Source organism: Triticum urartu, chromosome 4 (assembly GCF_003073215.2).
Source record: "Triticum urartu cultivar G1812 chromosome 4, Tu2.1, whole genome shotgun sequence".
Classification (NCBI taxonomy): Eukaryota; Viridiplantae; Streptophyta; class Magnoliopsida; order Poales; family Poaceae; genus Triticum; species Triticum urartu.
The window spans coordinates 491,876,854-491,884,134 of record NC_053025.1 but is presented as its reverse complement, the minus strand read 5'-3'; positions in this window follow the sequence as shown (position 1 = coordinate 491,884,134).

Below are 7,281 nucleotides of genomic sequence, written 5' to 3'. Positions count from 1 at the left end.
GACGGCGATGGATATGGTGGAGGACGGCGGCGATGGACGGGGTGGCGGACAGAGGCTGGTGTGGGGATGGGGTGTTCTAGCGCGGATGGTGTATGAATGGGAAAATGGAGGGAGAGGTATGGGGAACCATGTTTTTGGGACGGGCCTGTCTGAAATATGGGGAACCATGTGTACACAAGCGATGTATCAAGATTCAAATACCGAGTCAATCAACCAAGAATGTACAGAACTAACAGACATATAAACACTTATAGAGTATATGGATCACTAATATCAACTAACATACATAAGTCAGGCCGCTGTACTTTTTTTTGGCTACAACAGCATCCGTTTTTTAGCCAGCATCTTGGCCCTTTCCGATGCGTGCCACTTATGGTCCATCTATACTACTACTATTGCTGAATGCACATTCAGCCCGATTGGCATATTTGTAGGTCTGGCACAGCAATCCAAATGAAATGTCTCCGAGTCTTATCAATTAATACAGACTTGTGCTCAAATAAAATTACAAACCAAAAAACAAAAAAACAATTATTACATGATCTCGAAAACAAATGGTTTGATTGATTACATGAACACACAACACAAAGGTTATTCAACTATGGAAAGAACATTTCACCTATGATTTACCAAGTAGGAATTTAATTTCCTTTTTTCCTTCAGGACCTTAACAATCTGGTCAGTCTCAGCTTGCTTTGTTTTGAAACGCACCAAATATTTAATGGTTGTCTTGAGTACTGCTTGTGATTGTGTTGTTTGCTTCCTCAACATGTCAACTTCATCTCTAAGTGCAGAAGCAGAATCTCTTTCTACCACTAGTTTAGCCTCTAGAGCATCAGCAGTTGGCAATTCATAATGCATGATTGGGCCGGTGCCACTGCTGTGGGATGATGCAACTTCCATGGGGACCTCGCTCTTTGATCTTGGGCTAACCTGTTTTGCCATTAAAGTTCCGATTGGATTCAGAAAAGTTGAAGTTTGCAAAACATCTCAACTGGGAGTTATAACAGCAAACCATTTAAACAAACAAGGAATTAAAGAGTTACAACTGGGAGTTATCTCAGAAAAGTAATTATTAACATCATTGTAACCCGCTGTTGCAGCAGCAAAGCAATTAAACAAACAAGTAGATATTTAAGTTAAGGCAAATAGGTAATTCTTAACAGTAAGTATCAAACACATAGATAGGCGCAGCCTACAATATGATTAACATGCCGTGCAATTATGCAATCAGTAGAAAACTAAATTAAGCCAAGCAACGTAATTGAACAATTTTGCAATAAGTGGCTAACTAAAATTCCGAGAAGCATGTAACTGAACTTACGCTAGTTCTTTGTATAGGCACACTTCAACTTCTTTTTCGCTTACAAGGTTGTACGAAGGACTCCATGGCATCTGCTTGGATATGCAGTCCCAATACTTCTTTCTTCCCATACTGCATGGGTAAGTTGAATGGTTAATCTGGTAAGATGGTGCGTCCTTGATATGTTATATGAGAACGTGTAGTCAGACTAGTTGTAGCCAAACACATCACACTGGCTTTTACTGTATATTTCATGTGATTACTTTTGGCATATAGATATCTAAGCAATCTACAATAGGATGAAAAGACTGGCATCCTTCACATTATTAGCGAATTCAGTTCATAGAAACAAGCAACTCAACCATTCTGTGCGTAAATCAAAAGCGCCACTGGAATATTTTTTACTATCCAATCATACACGCAAAAAGGGGCGACGCCACCATAGGGGCTAGTATGGGCGGTCGCCTCAGGTTGCTAGAAAGTGTGCACCTAGTTTGAGTCGTCCAGGTTGGCCCACGCTAGTTTTGTTCGTCCCAACGCACGAGCAGGCAATGTAAAAAATGAAAAAAAATGTTTCAATTTGGATGGGCCAATAACATAAGTGCAAGGCAGGCCCTATAGCAGGCTCGCGGCCCAAACGAGCGCCTCCCATATCGATCGACAACAGGAAAAATCCCAATTCATTCGCTCCATCCTCCAGTCTGGTTCGCTCCTAACCTAGCCGCCGCTGGACAGACCGACACAACACTTCCTCGCGCCCTCGTTGGAGGGCGGTCGCTGGGCTATAAGCGAACGGAAGGACAAGAAGATGAAGATCCAACCCTGGGTGTAGCCTGCGTGGGAGGCAGCGGCGGCATCACGGGCATGGCATCGAGCTTGCGCAAATGGACAGTCGCAGCTTGCAAGAGTAGCATGCGCAACGAGCAGGTACATCCAATATAGTGGGTTTAGCATCATCTAGGGTTTTATTTCTTTTAATCCCACTTTTATCAATTTCACCATCAAGATCTAAATATTCCGAATTTTTAGAATGCCTTCTAGGTAAAGGTGGATCATATTCAGTCCCATCATTATCAAGATTAATATTTCAAAACAAAGATTTAATAGAGGACACATCAATAACTTTTAGATCTTCATCATTATTTTCATAGGAATTAGAATAACACGCTTTAATAAAGGCATCTTTCATAGCACGCGTCCTAGCGGTTCTTTCCTTGCAATTATAATTTCCATAAGAATTGTTGTAGGAATTACCATAAATATTAGAGGGATTACTAGGATAAGGCCTAGGATTGAAATTTCCTCTATACGCATTGTTACCAAAATTGTTCCTACCAACAAAATTCACATCCATAGATTCATTATTATTCTCAATCAAAGTAGACAAGGGCATATCATTAGGATCAGAAGAAACACTCTTATTAGCAAATAATCTCGTAAGTTCATCCATCTTTCCACTCAAAACATTAATTTCTTCTATCGCATGCACCTTTTTATTAGTAGATCTTTCAGTATGCCATTGAGAATAATTAACCATAATATTATCTAGGAGTTTAGTAGCTTCTCCTAAGGTGATTTCCATAAAAGTACCTCCCGTGGCCGAATCCAAAAGATTTCTAGAAGCAAAATTCAATCCGGCATAAAAATTTTGTATAATCATCCACAAATTTAAACCATGAGTAGGGCAGTTACGTATCATTAATTTCATTCTCTCCCAAGCTTGTGCAACATATTCATGATCAAGTTGCTTAAAATTCATAATATCATCTCTAAGAGAGATGATCTTAGCGGGAGGAAAATACTTAGAGATAAAAGCATCTTTGCACTTGTTCCATGAATCAATACTATTTTTAGGCAAAGATGAAAACCAAGCTTTAGCACGATCTCTAAGCGAAAAAGGAAATAGCTTCAATTTAACAATATCATTATCGACATGTTTATTCTTTTGCATGTCACACAAATCAACAAAGCTATTAAGATGGGTAGCGGCATCTTCACTAGGAAGGCCGGAGAACGGATCTTTCATGACAAGATTCAGCAAAGCAGCATTAATTTCACAAGATTCAGCATCAGTAAGAGGAGCAATCGGAGTGCTAAGGAAATCATTGTTGTTGGTATTGGTGAAGTCACACAATTTGGTAATATCTTGAGCCATCGCGACAAACAAGCAATCCAACACACGAGCAAACAAAAGGCAAACGGGCAAAAAGAGGCAAATAGAGAAAGAGAGGGAGGATAGAGAGAGAGAGGGCGAATAAAACGGCAAGGGTGAAGTAGGGGAGAGGAAAACGAGAGGCAAATGGCAAATAATGTAATGCGGGAGATAGGGATTGTGATGGGTACTTGGTATATTGACTTTTGCGCAGACTCCCCGGCAATGGCGCCAGAAATACTTCTTGCTACCTCTTGAGCACTGCGTTGGATTTCCCCGAAGAGGAGAGGATGATGAAGCAAAGTAGCATAAGTATTTCCCTCAGTTTTTGAGAACCAAGGTATCAATCCAGTAGGAGGCTACGCGCGAGTCCCTCGTACTTACACAAAAACAATAGCTCAACGCAACCAATGCACTTAGGGGTTGTCAATCCCTTCACGGTCGCTTACAAAAGTGAGATCTGATAGAGATGATAAATAATATTTTTGGTATTTTTGGTATAGAGATGCAAAGTGAAAAGTAAAAGGCAAAGTAAAAAAGCAAAGCAATAATAAAGTGATGAAGATTGATATGATGAGAAAGAGACCCGGGGGCATAGGTTTCACTAGTGGCTTCTCTCAAGAGCATAAGTATTCTACGGTGGGTGAACAAACTACTATTGAGAAATTGACAGAATTGATCATAGTTATGAGAATATCTAGGTATGATCATGTATATAGGCATCACGTCTGAGACAAGTAGACCGACTCTTGCCTACATCTACTACTATTACTCCACTCATCGACCGCTATCGTCGGAGTAAATAGCCATGGGTAGCCTAGCCGGCTTCCCCTAGCCCTTCTGAAAAAATTACGAGCCCGTCCGGCTCTCAAGAATCCAAGACATGGGGCCGCCTCCCCTTTGCTGGCCGTCACCCAAGCCGGCTTTCGGAAGGCGGCCTGACTTTAGCCCTCATGAAGAAAGCCATGGGAGGGCCGACTTCGAGAAGCCGGCCGCGAGAAGGCCGACTCCAAGAAGCCGGCTCCCACAAAGCGGTCGAGACCGTACCCTCAAAGTTCGCATCCACCTAGCGGCGATGAGACGGGGCATGGCTACAGTAAAGCCTGCCACCCCCAAATCCCGGAGCACGCCTGGCACAGTGCGCCGTACGGAGTGGCCATGACCCGTCCGGCGCGACACTGTTGCCATGTTGACCCTGATGTCATCCACGACGGGCTACCAGTACGGCCCGCGGGCGTTGGGCCCCTGCGGGCAGAGAGACGCCCAAAGGAGGCTAGGCCTCCCCCAGTCGGCCCGAGACGGGGCCGGCTCCCTGTAGCCGGCTCGCTTCCCCCCTCGAAGGAGACGCCCCATTAAGGAGACAAGACGCGGTAAGGCTACAGCGATCGCCCACCGGACGGAGGCACTGTAGCCACGCTTACCTCGACGAAGCCCTCATCATTAGGTTGAGGCAACAGTAACCAGCCACCGACAAGACCCTTGGCAGTGGGGCCTTCCTGTTGCCAAGGAGTTGGCAGCCGGCGGGACCCACTAGCCGGCGGGCCCCAGCAGTCGGCGCAGAAGCCGGCGAGCGCAGTCACAGACGGCTGGGCCCCGCGCCCAGTCGGATTACCATTGTACCCCCGGGGGGTAGGCCTATATAAACCCCCCGGGGCACCCATGCAAAGGGTTGGAACCCCCAGCTAGTTTTAGACACCACGCAAGGAGAAGAAGCAAGCTAGCCGTGCCCTTCGTCCTCCTCCCACCAAACAACTCAAGGAGCATTGTGTAGCTACTTGTCCATCTAGTGATCATGCGGAGACCCCGCAGAGCTGCAGTAGGGGTGTTATCTCCACGGAGAGCCCGGAGCTGCGTATGATTCGCCGGCGTGCATGTCTTCGCCTCATCCCGTTTCCAGGCACCAGCGACGTCTTACTGGCTCCCACAATGATAAGCCACCCATTGGCATATGTCGCACCTACCACCCGACATTTGGCGCCCACCGTGGGGCCAGGTGCACCGTCGTCCGGAGACCTGTTCTAGATGGGAACCCTCTTCCTCCCCAGCGAGCGTAGCCAGCTCGGCACGCCCGATGGCGCTTGCCACGACGCGCTGCAAGGCGTCACCAGCATCTGCGCGGTGAGCAGCCTCGCCAATCTCCTTGACGAAACCCTCATCCCCGGCGAGCTCGCCTCCGATGCGGGCACCGATCACCTCGCCAACCTCCTCGGCCAGCTCCATGTCTCCAGCGAGCCCGCTGTGGATCTGGAGTCGGTTGGCTCCACCGACCCAATGCCCGTCGACTCCGACACGGCCTCCTTCGACACCTTCCCCACCAACGTCGCAATCTACAATGACCCGCTTCCTCGGACCGACGGCCGCGATGCCGTCACCACTGAAGTGATGGTCATCAGCCGCGGCGGCCCGGCCGACGAGAGCGCCCACGACGCCCCGCACGCGGCGGCCCATGACTTGTCCACCCCCCTCCCGGCTAATGCCAACAACGAAGCACTGGAGGCACACCGCCTCGCCCTCCTCGCAGAGGGCCGGAGGCTGGCTTCCGTGAGACGCCTCACTGAGGCCTACCAGCGCGAAGCTGACCGCGCCGCCTTCGGCATGCCGGCCCCGGGCGGGCCAAGCCGGGCCGGCATTGTCAAGCAACGCGGCGCCGTCATCGCCGACGTGCTGGGAGTCGACCGCCCGGTCTATGCCACTCCGCTCGAGAACTTGCGTGCCGCCCAGGCAGCCGTGGACGAGTTGGACGGCTTGGAGGCCGAAGAACTCCCCCACATGACCCGGCGCATCCACCAACTGATCGACGCGGCCGCACGGCGGCACGAAGCCGACGCCCGGGCGGGAAGCCCTCCCCCGCGCCGAGATCACGGCGCGACGTCCCGGACACCGACTACGAGCAACGCCTGCGCGCGGCGCGAGAAAGAGCCGGCAGCCAGCCGAAGCCGGACCCGAATCTCCATCGAGCGAGACGCGGACGGCCATCCCCGAGCCATGGAATGGCGGGGCAACCCGCCTCTGCCTCGACCCCGTGGAGAGAGATATCCCACCCCGCCGCCAGTGGCGCACCCGACTCTCAGCGGCCGACTAGGTCGCCGTGAAGGAGTCGGCGAGAACGACGCCTGCCATCGGATCGACCGCCTGGCGCGATCCCTGGCGCTGGAAGAAGGAGACGATGTCGGCTCGCCTTCTTTCGGCCCCCGCATCCGCGACGAGCCTTTCCCCAAAGGGTTCTCGCTCCCAAGATACACGCCCAAGTACAACGGCTCCGTGAAGCCGGAAGATTGGTTGATTGACTACTCCATGGCGGTCAGCATAGACAACGGCAACCGGCGCGTTGCCGTGAAGTACGTGCCCCTCATGCTGCAAGGCACGGCGCGGACCTGGCTCAATAGCCTCAAGCCTCTCAGCATCAACAGCTGGCTAGATTTCACCGAAGCTTTCATCCGCAACTTCACCAGCACCTACAAGCGGGCCCCCAAGCCCAGGCAGCTCTCCTTGTGCGTACAGGGCCCAGCCGAGTCCACTCGCGACTACCTCACGCGTTGGGCCGAGCTCCGCAATTCTTGCGAGGGGGTGCACGAGGTGCAAGCCATCGAATACTTCACTGCCGGGTGCCGAGAAGGCACCCTCCTCAAGCACAAGCTCCTCTGCGACGAGTCGACTACCCTCGATGAGCTTCTGGACATAGCAGACAAATACGCCACCGCCGACTCTTCGATGAAGACCGAGCTCCGGGTAGACGCGTCCGGGAAAGTACTCAATCCGGCGCCCAAGACGCCGGCAGGTGATTCCGGCCGACGCCCACACCCGAACGACCACAAGCGCAAGGGCC